The 18,014-nt window shown below is 41.4% G+C and overlaps 2 protein-coding genes across 5 annotated transcripts in view; both read right to left on the bottom strand.

The window, feature by feature from the left end:
* Positions 1-3,769, bottom strand: part of LOC136857293 (gastrula zinc finger protein XlCGF57.1) — a 73,896-nt gene extending 70,127 nt beyond the window's left edge. For 2 of the 4 annotated variants that reach the window (XM_067135829.2, XM_067135834.2), the window contains exon 1: positions 3,638-3,769. The gene's annotated coding sequence lies outside the window, so the exon portion shown is untranslated. The remainder of the gene's footprint in view (positions 1-3,637) is intronic. The other 2 variants (XM_067135832.2, XM_067135835.2) reach the window with 2 other exon arrangements.
* fz2 (frizzled 2) overlaps positions 1-18,014 on the bottom strand; it is a 320,663-nt gene that overhangs the window by 182,989 nt on the left and 119,660 nt on the right. The window lies entirely within an intron of this gene.

The following is an 18,014-nucleotide window of genomic DNA, read 5'->3' as shown; positions in this document are numbered from 1 at the left end:
CAAATTTAGTTGAATAACTAAGTATAATGATTCTTAAAAAAACAACAACATTGATTTCCCTTCAAAAGTACTTTAGATTAAAACATGAATTTTGGCACTTCAGAGCAGACTAGATTCATGTTTGGTTTCAATGTTTAAAAAACTAACAGCTTGTCGATGAGCCTGGCACCAAGTTGCAGTGAACAATCTCACCAGGTCTGTGTGTGCGCTATCGTCGTCCACTAGAGGATCCTCCACTGCCAAACTAGGCATTGCACCTTGTATACCATCCTGCCAGACCCACTCTCAAGTTACTCTGACGTGACCCCCTTTCCCTCGCTCAGGTCATTGACCCATCTCGCCATAGGAATTGGCACCCCACCTTAAGAAGGGTTGCTCGGCTTAACTAGTCCACCAACAGGTAAGTGAGAGTGGAGTTGTAGTGCAGAGGCTAGTGATCCCTTTTGCACGGAATCATGTACTGCGCTTCACAATACAGTAGGCTACATAGCCTGTGAATGTGATGACACTGTAATGATCAGTACTGATGGAAGAGTGAAGGGAAAAAAAAAAAAAAAAAAAAAAATACTTGAAGTGTTACGGGTCTGAGATATCCTGTGACTGATCTGTTGCAAGAGGTTCAGGTGAGGGTAAATGCAGCAAGGATGAAGTGGAGAGAAGTGATAGGTAACAGAGCAACAGTAGGACGCCGATATATTTAAAATACATCTCTTTGCTGTCCGTCCAGTCGCACTGTATGGAGCTGAATGCTGGCCAATAACACAGAATCATATCCAAATTCTTCACAAAAAGGAAATGAGAATTCTCTATGGGTCAATTGGACTGATGAAATTCAGCGGGGTCAACAATGAGAAAACACAGAAAATCCTTAGTGTGGCATCAATATTTTGCAAATTTATCTTCGATATTATTCTTATATGAGCTCCACACAAAGTACACACACAGTAGTGGGAAGACACTGCCCTAAGGGGTGGCTGAAGGTGAGGAAAAAAGTGAATTTTTAAATAGCTCAAAATGATGCTCTTTTGTTCATAATGACTGCATAACTTGCTCTGACAATGCTACCACCTGTTTAGGTAAATCCTGGGTGCAACTGGTCGGCACATTAAGGGACAGATCACAGCAGTGCATTTCTATGTCTCTATGTTTGAGGGTGGACAAAACTTGAATAAATTTCTTGCTCATGCAGAACACTGACAAGAGATTGGCCTAGACCCTACTACAAGGTTCGAGTGCCAAGACCACTGTTCTGCTTTGGTTAGGCCCAGCGAGTGACAAGACCATTGGCTTGGATTGGACAGACAACACTTGTGTGCTAACCAAAGGCAGTCTGGGGGCATAAATGAAGCAAAGTAAGGCATACATGCCTCTGTAACCTCTGGGAAGACAATCCCTACAACCATTTGTTTAGTTTTCAATGGCGGGGGGGTGCTCTAGTTCTACCGTTTTATGCTTGCTTGGAAAATGATCTTAATTTTCTAACGCCTTTGCTAGTAAGACCTATCGTTTACACAGCACTGTGTCTTTTGGTGTGGACTAGAACAAATTTGTTACTTTCATTGTTAATACCAATGTAGGCTACTCTTAACATTTCATCGAGCCGTCTCAGTCTCATCTTTGGCTTTGACAACATGAAAGTGACTGAGGTATGAGTGATGCTATTGATGCCATTCCATATGCAGCCAGTCCCCGTTATGAACAGTGTGAAAATGTCACTGATAGTAACATCTGCCTCAGTGAGGAAAACAACGGGAAACCATCATTCCTCATTTCCCTAGCACACCTCTTCAGTGATGTCTGGGCCACCTATGACAGCTGTTGGCAGAGCTGTTGAGGTCCAAAACCAGCCTTTGGGCTGAGCACTCTACATACATATTATAAAATATGATCGATCCAACAGAACTCAAAAATATTCTCTACAGTGACAAACTACATGCTTTTAGAATTTAATGCATAAAAAACTGCTCCACGGAAGTCCAATACTAAAAAAAATTGAACAAGGACATTACATGCAATGAATGACACCATGTGATCAATGGTAATAAAGGAGAATTAACCTTAGTTTTAAAATCTGTAGCAAAATCACCTTAGAGTGACCTAAGTATCATGAAAGAGAAAGCTAGTCTTAACTGAAAGCTAAACACACAGACATTAGGCTACTCTAACTTTGGTGTAAGTTTTCGGTGCAAATACAGTTCCTTGGTAATAAATTAAATGTTGCATTAAAGAGCAAAATAAGAGATGGTAAGCCCTGTTTCAACAAACTTTCTCAATGCCAGTAACATAATGCATATGCTTCAACAAGAGGCCAGTAAGAAAACAGTAGTGTAAATAATCTCAAACTGTTTCCTCCAACACAGGAAAATAAGAATAGAGCCTGAAGTTAGTTCAGTTTGTTTACAAAGGAAATGAACACCAGAAATGAAGAAACTAACCAATTTTCCTAACTTCTCTCAAAAGAACAAGTCTCCAGGAGAGAGTCAGTGTCATGTTACCCTGAATTCAGATCCTCCTGCTTCAAAGTACGGTACTTCTGAGCAAGTCTGGTGAAATTCTCCTCTCCTGATCATAAAAAAGTGGTGACGGCGATTATTATTTTAAGGGGAAATACGATATAATTATTCCCTCTTTAACAGTGCTGATAGGACAGAACAGAAAGGTATCCGCAAAAGATAAGGAAAAACCACGAGAAGCGTGAAAAAAACAAAACAACCCTCCTTGAGACTCGCAAAGGTAAAACCATCCGGATCGGAGAACAACAAATACTGTTGGCCACAGGAAATCGGACAAGAAAGAGTATTGTAAGGAGCCTGGAACAAATGACAGCAATGCCAGACACAGATAGAAGCCCCGTCACTGTACGCTCCAAAGATGAAAACACTGGAAAGCCATCAAAATGTACCTGCCAGTATTTCTTCATAGACACAAAAGAAAAACAACACTCAACAGATACCAGACAGGAAGTGAATAACCTGGGTTAATATTGTTTTTAGTAATTCTGATACACCCGTTACCGGTACCACTGATCGATCACCTGTTCCCAACCAATTTTCACAAAGATCTGCAAATGGATGTATATATTAATATACGGTAGTGACCAACGTTCCTTACGTACAGAGATTCGTTCAATCTTTTCTCATAACAGCCCATACAGAAAGCTGTTTCGAATTCGTCAGTAAAAATGGGAATTAATTCTCTATATTATTTTCTATCCTAAGGTTGGCAGCATCTGTCTGATATTTTTCAGCGCACCGAATCGATAACCACAGTCACCGACAAGAAAAAAGAAAGGGGTGGGGATGGGTAGAACAGCAAAAATCTACTTACAGACACTAATAAAATAGTTACAAATATTACTACACTGTTATTTTCTAGGACTACAGGTTAAGAAATAATAAAAAATGACTGGCGAGTGAAAGTAAACAATCGAATCTACAAACTCGCAAAATCTGTGCAATTCGACTTACTAACATATTTCAAAGAAAATCTGATAAACAACAAGTGATCTGTTTGTTAAGACAAGACTACAGAACGGAAATGAGTGCCTAACCTAAGTGACAAGCCAATAATCACAGCAAGACTGATACTCAAATGTATTGCACGGTCTATTTAGTAAAACTACTATTAGATTACTTACCAGTACTTGAAGAGCTTATTATTCATTTCCTCGCTATGGCTCGTAATGTCTAAAACGTCGTTTAGTGTTCTTTTCTGGCTTTACATACTCTCAACCAGCAGCCATTTCTAGCAGGGAACAAGTCGCCCATGGACGCTGCGCATGCTCTCTTTAACAAGTTCTTAACCGTAACGTTACGCTCCAAGCGGCAGAGTAAAGAACGTATTGTACTAGAACACGGCCATTATAGTTTCAACGGGGTTTGAACTCGGTTATTTCGCATGGGATCCAAAACATCAGGGATTGTCAAACACCAAATGGGAAAGACCCATATTGAAATTATGGTCTAAGAAAATAATTCTCATGATCGGTCTGCAGGAGCCACTGCATATTCTGAATTTCGAATCATCGGTGTGGTCAAGTATAAAGTCAAGTAGGCTACAGCTCTGACATGATAGGTTCGAACCCCACCTTTGACAGCGCAGAAAATGATTTTCTTGTGTTTTTCTATTTTCACTGTACCTTAATGAAGTCCAGGAACCCTTCCTTCCTATCCTGGCCAAAAGACTTAACCGAGTTGACGAGACGTTAAAATATTAGCAAAACAAGGCCCTTGTAGAACTTAAGGTCTGAAATAATGCTCAATTAATTGTTCTTGGCCGTTCTTTGAGTTGGACGAACGAGACGAACCGTACCGATATCTGTAAATACGGTAATCCAAATGATTATGATTTCCTCCACTTATTTGTTCCAGACTTTTATTACCTTTCCTCCTGTTCGGCTCCATGGTTAAATGGTTAGCGTGCTGGCCTTTAGTCACAGGGGTGCGGGGTTCGATTCCCGGCAGGGTCAGGAATTTTAACCATCGCTGGCACGGGGCTGGGTGTATGTGTCGTCTTCATCATCATTTCATCCTCATCACGACGCGCAGGTCACCTACGGGAGTTAATTCAAAAGACCTGCACCTGGCAAGCCGAACTTGTCCTCGGACACTCCCGGCAGCTAAAGATGATTTTCGGCGGTTTCCCATTTTCACACCAGGCAAATGCTGACTGAAGCCACGGTCACTTTCCCACCACTTCGCCGTCGTAAGACCTGTATGTGTCGATGCGACATTAAAAATATATATGACCGCTCTAATCTATCCTCGCCTGGTCAACATTAGTAATAAATTTGCCAAACCTACGGAGTACTGACATGTTTCAGCCTTTGATGGTTCTTGCCTTTCTTTAGCCAGTCCCCATGAGGACATACGATACCGTAAAAGGGTGGAAAACCCAGGGGCACTCAACTTCAATCAGTCAATCAATCGGCACTGATCTGCATTTACAGCTGTCGCCCAGGTGGCAGATTTCCTATCAGTAGTTTACCTAGTATTTTCTTAAATAATTTCAAAGAAGTTGGAAATTTATCGAACATCTCCGATGGTAAATTATTCCACCGAGCGAGTTGGCAGTGCTGTTAGGGTCGCATAGCTGTGAGCTTGTATTCGGGAGATGTTGGATTCTAATCCCACTGTCGGCAGTATCGAAAATGTTTTTCCGTGGTTTCAAATTTTTACACCAGGCAAATGCTGGCGCTGTACCTTAACTAAGGCCACGGCCGATTCTTTCCCCATCCTAGCCTAGCCTTTTCCCATCCTTGCGTCGCCGAAAACCTTCAATGTGCTAGTGCGACGTTAAACCACTAGAAAAGAAAAAAAACCAATCCCTAACTCCTCTTCCTATAAATTAATATTTGCCCCAATTTGTCCTCTTGAATAAAATCACAAATTATCTTCTCAACCCTGTTCGTCTACTAATTTCATTCCACTCCATCTCTCCGCCGAGAGCTCAGAACATACCGCTTAGTCGAGCTGCTCGTCTCCTTACTCCCAAGTCTTCCCCAACCCAAAGTTTGCAATATTTTTGTAACACTATTCTTTTGTCAGAAATCACCAGGCACAAATCGTGCTGCTTTTCTTTGGAACTATACACTAATTGTGGTCTTACCAGCGAATTAGGCCTACACGCCCTCTCCTTTACATCCTTACTTTTCTTTTTCTTTCTTAACCCGTTTATACTCCAGGGTTGGTTTTTCCCTCGGACACAGCGAGGGATCCCACGTCTACCGCCTCAAGTCCAGTGTCCTGGACTTTGGGTCGGGGGATACAACTGGAAAGGAGGACCAGTATCTCAGCCAGGCAGCCTCGCCTGCTATGCTTAACAAGGGCCTTGTGGTGGAATGGGAATATTGGAAGGGATAGACAAGGAATAGGGAAGGAAGCGGGCGTGGCCTGAAGTTAGGTACTATCCTGAAATTTGCCTGGAGGAGAACTGGGAAACCACAGAAAACCACTTGAAGGATGGCTGAGAAGGGGATCGAACCCTCCTCTACTCAGCTGACCTCCCGAGGCTGAGTGGACCCCGTTTCAACCCTCGTACCACTCTTCGAATTTTGTGGCAGAGTCGAGAATCGAACCCGGGCCTCCGGAGGTAGCAGCTAATCACACTAACCACTACACCACAGAGGTACATCCTTACTACAATTCCTAAATACTCTCATAACCATATGAAGAGATCTGTAGTCCTAACCTTTATTGACAATCTCGTTTTATATGTTTGCACCAACAAAGATCTTTGGAGCGTTGACTGGCGATCAAACGGTCTCTAGCTGAGTCTAGCACAATTTTCACTCACTTGTACCACGTTCCTCACTTTCATCTTTCCTATTCGATTTTCCTTGGTCAACTCTTGTTCTCTTCTCCGACTCCGACGTTATTAGGTTTAGGAGGCCTAGGGAGCCAGTCGTGTTCACGAACTTTGTGGACTTTCGCTTTCTGTTGGTTCCTCTCATTCTTTGAAAGGCCGACCCTCCGATTAGTGTTAAGAGGAGATGTTACTTATCTTCACTTTCTCTTAAAACAATAATCACCACCAGTAACACCACTCTTACCGCCTGAGGCACTCAGTCCTGCTGAATAAATACGGATTTCAGAAAATAAAAACAATTAAAGAGAAATACCCTGGAAGACAGCCGAATACAAATCCGGAGCAGTACCATCTGCGCCATCCGGCCAGTTCGAAGACCATATCATCATAATCCATAAAACCTGAGAAAAATATTTCTCCATTAGTTCCCTCGGAACTGGCTGGATCATAATACTTGCGCAAATATATATAATATCTTAAGGGACATTGTGCATTAAAAAAAAAAAAAAAAAAGAAACCACCTTTGGCGTTCCCCAAGTTAGTTGAATGAAGTCTGTAAAATCTCTCTATATATAATAAGAGTTCCACCTGTTGCCATTTCTTGATAGATGCAGTATTTTTGTATCCCTCTCTTGGCACAGGCCAGAGCAAAGTATAGCTTCCATCGAAGTCCCAGTCTCACCCATGGCTGTGACAATATGGAAGCTGCTGGGGTATGGGTGGTGCTGAGTAATGACATTTGGAGCAAACTAGTGTCTTGAGTGTTATGAAAGGTGTTGCTGCAGTAGCACCTTCTGGTCCAGTGAGGAAAGCAATGACAAACTACCTCACTCCTCATCTTGCCTAGTACGCCTCATTTGGGCACTGCCATTGGTTTTTGCAGTTTCTCTATAACTGCATAGCCCTTGGTGCTATTTGTGGATCCAACCAGCCTCTAGGCTAATGACCTAACAGACAAAATAAGAGTTTTGTCTGTACATTGCTCAGAATTTAAAAAGAACCGTATTTCTATAACAGTCGTGTCCACAGTAACAAGTAAATGCACTCTTTAATTTTCCGTAATGGCTGTCTGTCTGCCTGTCTGTCGAATTTAATGAAATTCGGTATGCAAAGTTGGGAAATAAGTCGCTACAATCTCGGCCATAAACATTTTTATTCACTCTGAGTGAAATGGTAGTTTAGGGGAAGGCCTCACATTTAATTTTCAAATATTTGTTATTAGTGGTCGTATCTTAATGGAAATCGGTATACAAAGTCGGGGAAAGAGTCGCTATAACCTACATTATAAATAATTGTACTTACGCTGAGTGAAATGGTAGTTTAGGGGAAGGCCTAAAATGTGATTTGGGGGGGGGGGGTTCGAATCCCACTGCCGGCAGCCCTGAAGATGGTTTTCCGTGGTTTCCCATTTTCACACCAGGCAAATGCTGGGGCTGTACCATAAATAAGGCCACAGCCTCTTCCTTCCCATTCCTAGGCCTTTCCTAACCCATCGTCGCCATAAGACCTATCTGTGTTTGTGCGACGTAAAGCAAAATAGAAAAAAAAGTAATTGTCAAACATTAATGTTATTAGTGGTCGTATCGATTAAATTTCCAATCATTTATGTCTTATACATTGTTATCGTACCGCCTATGATCACAGAACTATTCATGAATTTGGATTTTTGTTAGTAAGTCTATATCTGCACCGAGTCACGAGAAAATGGGTAAACAGAATTTAATGAAAATCGTTTTTTAAGTCGGAGAATAAGGAACAACAGTCTACACTATAAATCTACATATCTATATACATAAAATAAGAGTTTTGTCTGTACATTGCTCAGAATTTGAAAAGAATGGTATTTCTGTATCGGTCATGTCCATAGTAAAGGGGAAATGCACTTTTTACTTTTCCGTTATTTCTGTCTGTCTGTCTGTCTGTATGTATGTATGTACACGCATCACGAGAAAACGGCTGAAAATAATTTAATGAAAATCAGTATGTAAGGTCCGTGAATAAGTCGCTACAATCTAGACCATAAATAATACTTTTCACGCTGAGAGAAAATTTAATTCTCAAATATTTATGTTATTATTTCTCCTATATTAATGAAAATCGGTATGCAAAGTCGGGAAATAAGTTGCTACAATCTAGGCCATAAATAATTTTATTCACGCTAACTTAAATGGCAGTTTAGGGGAAGGCCTAAAATTGAATAATCAAATATGTTATTAGTGGTCCTGTTGACAAATAGTATAAAACTAAATTATATATTATTAAATTTCCGATCATTTATGTCTTATACATTTTTACTGTACCGGCTATGATAACGGAGATATTCATGAATTTGGATTTGTGTTGCTAAGTCCATTTCAGCGCCGCCACGAGAAAATGGGTAAACAGAATTTAATGAAAACTGGTATGTAAAGTCGAGGAATAAGGAACTACAGTCTACGCTATAATTAATTTTATAAGACGCCCTAATATTACAGTCGAAAGAAAACCGATTGTGAAGGCCTACAACACAGAAAGCTCAACCCATTGATCAACAATAACATTACATTGACCATTGTTGTGATGTGCTTTGTGTCTCTGTTGCCGCTCATCTCCGATAGATTGGATTACTGCTGTATATCGAGTTTCTTTTAATTTGCTTTACGTAGCGCCGACACGGATATGACTCATGGCGACGATGGGATAGGAAAGGGCTACGAGTGGGAAGGAAGCGGCCCTGGCCTTAATTACGTTTCAGTCCCAACATTTGCCTGATGTGAAAATGGGGGGGGGGGGACCACGGAAAACCATCTTCAGGGCTGTCGACAGTGGGATTCAAACCCACTACCTCCCGGATGTAAGCTCATAGCTGCACGGCCAACTCGCCCGGTCGTACTGAAAATACCAGGCTGCCTGAATATTGGCGGGAAGTACCTGGGGAGTTAGCATACCGTTCCTCTGGTTCATAAATTTTCTGATACTACTGATACGAAACAAACTGGTTCATCATAGCATTCGAGCTATTCGATCCCTACTCCGAGGCACTGATTGGAATGAGCAGTGTGCATATTTAACGGAATAATGGCACAGGAGTGTTCACGGCTGTCTTCGGTCGGGTCATTCCAGCACTGGAACTTTGAACTGTTAGATCGGCACCTCAGTACTGTTCGCCAAAAGTGAGAAATGTGCGGTTTTTCATTTGATCGAGTATTTTATATGATAACATTGCTTTTAATCGCTACATTCCAACTGACGACTTCAGGTAGGAAAACCACAAAGACAGTCATTCTGAGAACCCCGTAGCGAAGCACGGGTACATCAGCTAGTATAAAATAAGAGTTTTGTTTGTACATTGCTCAGAATTTGAAAAGAATGGTATTTCTGTATCGGTCGTGTCCGTAGTAACAAAGAAATGCACTTTTTTACTTTTCCGTAATTTCTGTATGCCTGTATGTATGTATGTATGTATGTATGTATGAGGATAATTTAATGAAAATCGGTTTGTGAAGTCGGAATATGAACCACTACAATCTAGGCTATAAATCATTTTACTCACGCTGAGTAAAATGGTAGTTTAGGGGAAAGCCTAAAATTTAATTCTCAAATATTTCTTTTATTAGTGGTCCTATCGATAAATACTAGATAACGAAAGGTGTATATATATATATATATAATTAAATTTCCGATCATTTATGTCATACATTGTTACCGTACCGGCTTTGATAACACAACTATTCATGAATTTTTATTTTTGTTGCCAAGTCCATATCAACACCGAGTCACGAAAAAATGGGTTAACAGAATTTAATGAAGGTCGGCATATAGAGCCGGGGAATAAGAAACTACAGTATAAGTTATGAACAATTTTATTCACGCTGAATAAAATTGTAGATTAGGGGAACGCGCCTAAAATTTAATTTTTAAATACCTATGTCATTGGTCCTCTAGAAAAGTACAACATATAACATAACAAAAGTTATAGAGAGTACAATTTCCGACCATTTATGTTTTATTCAGTTTTACCGTGCCAACTATGATAATAGTGGTATTTCAGAGTCGGAAGAAAACTAAATGTGAAGGCCTCTGGCCTATAATATTGAAAGCTCATAACATTGATCAACAATTACATTACATTTACCATTGTTTGTTGTGATGTTCTTTGTCTCTTATGCTGCCACTCAATTCAGATAGATGAGATTATTGCTGCGTACCGAGTGTAACAGCCTGACTGAATATTGGCGGGAAATAGCTGGGGAGTTAGAAAACTTTCTTCCCTAGCATGCCATTCCTTTGGTTCATACATTTTCTGATACTGCCGGTACGTAACAGACTGGTTCATCATAGTATTCCAGCTATTCGATCCGTACTCTGACGCGCTATTTTGAATGAGCAGTGTACACACTTAAGGCAAAGGCTCACTTAGTAGTAGTAGTAGTAGTAGTAGTAGTAGTAGTAGTAGTAGTAGCGGCAGTAGTAGTAGTAGTAGTAGGACCTGGTCTAGAATTACAATTTAGGCCCTTTCAAAATTATAGCACCACAATTCACTAAATAACTAAAAATTCAACCTGAAGAGCCGTTTCTTAAGAAAGGCTTCTTCTTCTTCACTTTTATTAAATTCTATATTCATTTTACTCCAAATTAGCAGCGAAGAGGGGGTTTCTCCTCTGGCTTGGAGGAAAAATTGGCCTCCAAGTCAGATAGATTTTTCCGCCGCCTTTGTAGTGAACCGAGATTTTCAGACTCATCGGGTACTCCTAGGAAACAGATTAGTAAAAGGGCATAGTTTTTGTCCTAGGAGTCTCTACTATTCGACACCCCCACCCGGCCGAAATAAGACGAAGAGTGTTCACGGATCACGGCTCTTTGCGGCTTGGTCATTCCAGCTCTGGAACTTTTGGACTATTAGATCGGCAGCGTAGTACTGTTCGTTAAAAGTGAGAAAATGTATGGTTTTTCATTTGATCGAGTATTTCATATGAAAGCATTGCTTTTAATCGCGCCAGTCCTACTGACGCCATTGTAATGACATATTAATTTCAGTTCGGAAAACTACTAAGACAGTCTTTCTGAGAATGTAAAAAGGCAGGTGGAGAGTGAGTGTCTGTCATTATAATGAAAACTCCCCAACCTGATTGTGACTGATGTAGGCAAGAGGGCCTACCATTACAACGAAAATTCCCTAACCCAGTCTTCATATGATAAAAGACGTTTGGTGACTTCCCCGTCGCGTTTCTAGGGTAACGTTAAGTGCTATCCAATTTAATACAATCATGTTCACAACGTGCACACTACCCAACCTAGAATTCTGTATACAATGTAGAATTCCGTAGCGAAGTACGGGTATATCAGCTAGTAATTTTATAAGACGATCTAATATCACAGAGTCGAAAGAAAACTAAATGTGAAGGCCTACAATATAAAAAGCTCATAAAATTGATCAACAATAACATTACGTTGACCATTGTTTGTTGTGATGTGCTTTGTGTCTTCTGTTGCCACTCATCTCCGATACATAGGATTACTACTGCGTACCGAATATTCGTTTTTGCTTTACGACGCACCGACACAGACAAGTCTTATGGCGACGATGGGATAGGAAAGGGCTAGGAGTGAGTAGGAAGCGGCCTTGGCTTTAATTAAAGTACAGTCGCCATAGTACTTGCCTTCAGGGCTGCCGACAGTGGGTTTCGAATCCACTATCTCCCGGATGCAAGCTCACAGCTGCGCGCCCCTAACTACACAGCCAGCTCGCCCGGTCGTACCGAGTGTAACAACCTGCCTGAATATTGGCAGGAAGTAGTTGGAGAGTTAGATAACTTTCTTCTTTAGCATGTCATTCCTCTGGTTCATAAATTTTCTAATACTACTGGTGCGTAACACACTGGTTCATCATAGCATTCGAGCTATTCACTCCCTACTCTGCGGCACTGATTGCAATGAGCAGTGCGCATATTTAACGGAATAATGGCAGAGGAGTGTTCACGGCTGTCTGCGGCCTGGTCATTCCAGCTCTGGAACTTTGGACTGTTAGATCGGCACCGTAGTACTGTTCGTTATAAGTGAGAAAATGTGCAGTTTTCCATTTGATGGAGTATTTTATATGATAACATTGTTTTTAATCGCCACATTCCTACTGACGTTTTTGTAATGACCAAATTTGACTTCAGTTAGGAAAACCAAGACAGTCTTTCTGAGAATCCCGTAGCGAAGCACGGGTTCATCATCTAGTACTTCATACAGTCAATTAATTACAAGATATATCCAGAAAAGATAACCAACTGCCTGTATTAGTAAAGACGAAATTAAAACTATCTGTACTAGCTAGACATCTGTTAGGAGATAAGAATTTCCTATTCGATTCCTTCTAGATTTACCACAATAACACAGGTCATGTCGTCTTCTTCTTCCGTATCTGCTCCGGATGTCGGCAATGTTTCCTCTGCTACGCGCAGCTGATTGTATAGTACGAGTTCTGTAGTTGACACAGCCTAGGATCTGAGATTCTTTAACAAGGAAGTCCTCCTACCAACACATGACTAAGCTGAGGATATTTCCAAAACTACCTATTTGTTCGCCTGACCGACTCACTGGCTGAATGGTCAGCGTTGAGGCCTTCGGTTCAGAGGGTTCGGGGATTTTAACCGCGTCTGACCAATTCTTCTGGCCTGGGGACTGGGTGTTTGTGTTGGTCCTAACACTCTCCTCTTTATATTCAGACAATACACTAGACTAACAACCACCACAGAAACTTCTTCTTCCTCTTCTTCTTCTTCTTCTTCTTCTTCTTCTTCTTCTTCTTCTTCTTCTTCTTCTTCTTCTATATGCCTTGCCCAGTCTCCCGGACGTTGGCGATCAGTATGGACAGTGTTCTTCGATCTTCAGCAACACGGTAGAGTTGTGCAACAGTTCGTATTCCAGTCCAGTCTTGAATGATCTTGAGACGTGACGTTCTTTTTCTGCCTACTCCTTGATGTCCTTCCATTTTGCCCTTTAAAATGAGGTGTAATACTGCATTTCTTTCACTACGTAACACATTCCCCAAGTACGCAATTTTCCTGCATTTGATGTTAATAAGTAGTTCTCTTTTTAGAGTTTGCTCTCTGACCACAGAAACACGCAATAGTAATTACATCCCTCCATATAGAGTTGACGTCAGGAAGGTCATCTGGCCGTAAAATAGGGCCAAATTCACATATGCGGCACAGTTCACACCCTTGACTCAACAGGTGTGGGAAAATCGGCGGAGGAAGGAGAAGAAGAAGAAGACCTATTTGTTCGTATAACAGATAAAAATGCCCAGTAAAGTTTAAAATCAGTTTTAGGTCAAATTCAGACGAATGAAAGGCAACTGTTAGAGCCTATATATGCCGGTTTTGGCCGTAAGCGTCTATTTTGCGATAAATGCCTATTTAAGCGACTAAATTTTTTTTTTAAATTGTAAACATTTTTGTTTTTTGCTTCGGTATATCTCATTGGTCGGCAGCCTGATCAAATACTGGAGACTCAGAGGTTTATCTCGATTTATAAATATCATAACTGAAGCGAGGTATAGGCCTACATTTAGAACATAAATTCTCGAAAAGTACATAGAAGTCAACTGTCATGTTCTGCAGAATTATTTGAGTAGTTTTAGTAAAGTTTCATTCTGTCTTCACGGAATTGAGATCATTAACAAACTGACATTCCAAAAACCCTTATCTGGGAGCGATGACCTAGATGTTAGGTCCCTTTATTAGGAGATAATTCATTTTTAATACTGTAGTTAAGTAGGTAGTTAAAGAGGGAGGGACTGCCTAGTCGAGGCGATAAAGGCGTGCTCGGTTCACCCGGAAGGACGTGGGTTCGATTCCCTGTCAGTCAGTCGATAAATTTAAGAAAATAGATTTCTGCGCTCTACATGTCCCTGAGATTCACTCAGCCAGCACCAAAAGTGAGTACCATGTTAATTCTTAGGGGCAAAGCGTCGCTGGTTCGATTCCTGGTCGGATCGGGTATTTTAACCGCGTTTAGTTAGTTCCTGTGAATAGGAAACCGGGTGTTTGTGTTTGTCCCAATACACTCCCCTTCATATACCCACAACACACCACACTACCAATCAATACGAGACATTGAATACATCTCTCCATATTGGGTTGATGTCAGGAAGGGCATCTGGACGTACAATGGAACCAAGCCCACATCCCCCTGTGGGTGGGGGCGGTAGAATAACACCCACGGTATCCCCTGTCCGTCGTAAGAAGCGATTAAAAGGGCCTCAGGGGCTCTGAACTTTGGAGCGTGGGTTGGCGACCACGGGGCCCTCAGCTGAGTCCTGGCATTGTTCCCACTTACTTGTGCCAGGCTTCTCACTTTCATCTGTCCTATCCGACCTCTCTTGGTCAACTCTTGTTCTTTCCCGACCCCAACGCTATTAGGTTTGCGAGGGCTAGGGAGTCTTTCATTTTCATGCCTTTCGTGGCTCTTGTCTTCCTTTGGCCGATACCTTCATTTTTCGAAGTGTCGGATCCCTTCCAATTTTCCATCTGATTAGTGTTATATAGAGGATGGTTGCCTAGTTGTACTTCCTCTTAAAACAATAATCACCATCAATCACCACCACCAAGCTCACATGTACGACACAGTTCGCGCCTGCGACCCCATGAAGGTATGGGTAAAGCTGAAGGTAAACAAGTTTATAGACATTTGAATTTTAAACTTTTTAATGCCCATTTAGGCTTCCTAAAACAGGACATTTAGTGTCTAAATGTGCTCAGTTTAGTCATACTCATGACAGAGGCTTCGCGCGCACGAAGTACACGCACAGCTGATCAAGATATCCCTATCCCCTTATGTGGGGTTACCATGCATCTGCATTTTGTGCGGACATGTATTTTGACTTGTGTGTCCATACTGTAGTCATGAAGAAACCTGTAAATGTCCATACTTTCTGGTTTCAACAAAGCATTTTATTTTATTTATGGTGTTTTTATTTATTATGTACCGGTACTTGAAAATTACGTACCCAGAAAAATGTGATTTACTCACCCATAAAGCGTTTAACGGATGTCTCTGTTTCAAGTAAGTAAGTAAGTAAAATATTTATTGAACATAACAGGCTTTCGCCCAATTACAACGTTCCCCTATTCCAAATTCGAAATAACCACAGAAGTGAACATTTATAAACAAATAAAGTCAAACTAAATCTACTGTGTGGCCTCTCACATAGGTGGATAGCCAGTCCTCATGCAAGACGCCACCCCTACATACAGAATATTTTTTAGCTAAGCACTAACTACTTACTACTTAACTACCCCTAAATCTACTGTGTAGCATCTCACACATAGGCGGATAGGCAGCTCCACAAGCAACACGCTACCTCTATATCTAACTAAACCAGGGCCTCTCAGGGTGCATGCGCGTGGTGCATGCACTGTGCACGGTGCAAAAGACGACTACGCTTGGTTGACCAGAGTGCAGACCCCCCACTCCTCTCTCCCTACACCTGTCTCCCGGTTCGGCCTGTCTCCGCGTTCCTCACCTTCACTGCTGTTTCTCCCCCACTGTGAAATGTTTACGTGTGGTGAGCGGAGACGCACAGTTGTAAGGGACAAGGTTACCAGTGTTATTAAAAAAATTAAAAAAGTGAATTAGAAATACACATACATGTTTGAGAGGAATGTAAACATAATTTTAAAAAATGCAGAACCCGTAACCAAAATGAAAATGCTACAGTACTGGAACAAAACTCATTTGTGGATATAGAATGCTCTTCTTCAAGCTGTTTCAACTTCCTTAATTCTTTCTCTCTGACGTCTCCTATGATTTCACAATAATTTTCCGAATGTAGTCTGTTGTAGTGTCTTTCAATAGATGATTTTCTTACGCACGTAATTATCGTCCCACAGATTAAGCATTTGGCGTTATCGTCACGACAAACAAACAAACAAAAAATACGAAAGTTCCCAGTTCGATTGAAATGGACTTTCGGAAGTCTTTGCTTTCTTCGAAACAGGTTGCTCCATTATTATGTTGTTGTCGTGAGCTTGTCTATTTCACTGATAAACACGTCGTCTACCACCAAACGCTTCGTCGCTCTCAGCACACTACACCATCCGAGTCAAGCCGAGTTGAGGCGAAGCGTACCGATGCACAGTGCACAGAGCCTATGCACCTCGCTCTGCACGCGTGAGAGTGTAGGCGTTTGAGAGGCCCTGAACTAAACTATTTAACTACCAGTGTTCTTCCCAGAAATCTTCGTCAGCCGGGTGGCAGGAAAGAGAAGCCGGGCGGGGAATACTACAGTAGGCCTAATATCAGACAGGAAAACATCAAATACAAAACTGAATTGTTTTAGTGTTATTATCACGAACAAGACAACAGAGTATTCTGAACTTCGAGTATTCTACTGCTCGTTTATGATCATGTAACACGGGGGCTTACCATTCGATTTCTGTTGAGTGCCAACGGGTTTGTAAAGTCCTGCGGAATCGAGTGTTCGCGTGCGATTCCACGCTTACCCAGACACCGCGCATGACAGTATGTGATAGTCAAGGCAAATAGTTAAAATCGTATGTAACTGATGCAATTATGCTGCCAATAATTACGATTTATCATTTGAATAAACAGTTTTACAGTGTTTACACATTAATTTGAAGCATCCAATGACTCAGGTAAGTATGTATTATGTAACACATATCTAAGTTATGTTAGCCGGGCGGTCTGTAAACATGGCAGGACGGTGTGCCCATTAAAAAGGTCCTATACTAATTCTATCCTAAATCTATCTAGTCATGACATCACCCCTGGTGAGGATCTCTTTCAAGTAAAACATTCAGTAACGGTAGCATACAATCCAGCTCGAACTGTGGCTGAACGTTTGCTGCGCTCTTCTTCACCGGAAGGATGTAAAAAAAAAAAAAAAAAAAAAAAAAAAAAGCTATAAATTAAAGTAAGATACAAGCGGCATGCAGTGGGTTTCTTAATTGAATCAACTTTTTAGACAGCCGAATTGTAATAATGACATTTCTATACTTATTTATTAAGTTCGAAATGACTTAATTTTACGCACTAGTGCATAAATCAAGCCAGACCCTATGGCGCAACACCCCCGAAGGGCCTTGGTTTACCAAACGACCGCTGTTCTGTCCGAAGGCTTGCAGATTACATGTCGTATGATCGGCACGACGCAAGGTTTGTATATAACAGGTTACCCAGAACAGGGGTTTTTGCGTTCGGAGGGCTTCGGCTAAGCTCAGTTATGACGTCAGCCAGTTACCCACCGCCAAGGGGAGTAACCTTGACCGCCATTCTCGCTAGAAGTCTATGCAGTAATACTGTATGTGAGTTATGTGCAAGTGAGTTGCAGTTTTGATTTTATAGTTTCATAGTGCTTTCTATGACTAGTCCTTGTGGTGAATAGCTGCTTTCTTATGCCAGTGTTATTTCGTGTTTGCACTGAATTGATTTGTCTCGGGTTGCTTATAAACATGCCTGGTATGAGGTGTACGGTTGCTGTGTGCAATAACAGCTGGGTGAAAACCAGGAAAGATCCCTCCAAAAGTCATATCAAATACTTCAGTTTCCAAAAACCATGAGGATCTAAGGAAGAAGTGGATCCAAAGATGTAGGCGTGATGGAAAGTGGAACGCAGGTTCGTGCCGGGTGTGTTCCGAACATTTTCATAGCGATTTTGAAAGGAGCGAATTGCTAGGGCTTCCTCCCAAACGTGTCCTTAACAAAGACGCTGTTCCCTA

Source organism: Anabrus simplex, chromosome 1 (genome assembly GCF_040414725.1).
Source record: "Anabrus simplex isolate iqAnaSimp1 chromosome 1, ASM4041472v1, whole genome shotgun sequence".
NCBI lineage: Eukaryota > Metazoa > Arthropoda > Insecta > Orthoptera > Tettigoniidae > Anabrus > Anabrus simplex.
This window is presented reverse-complemented; position numbering and strand designations above follow the sequence as displayed.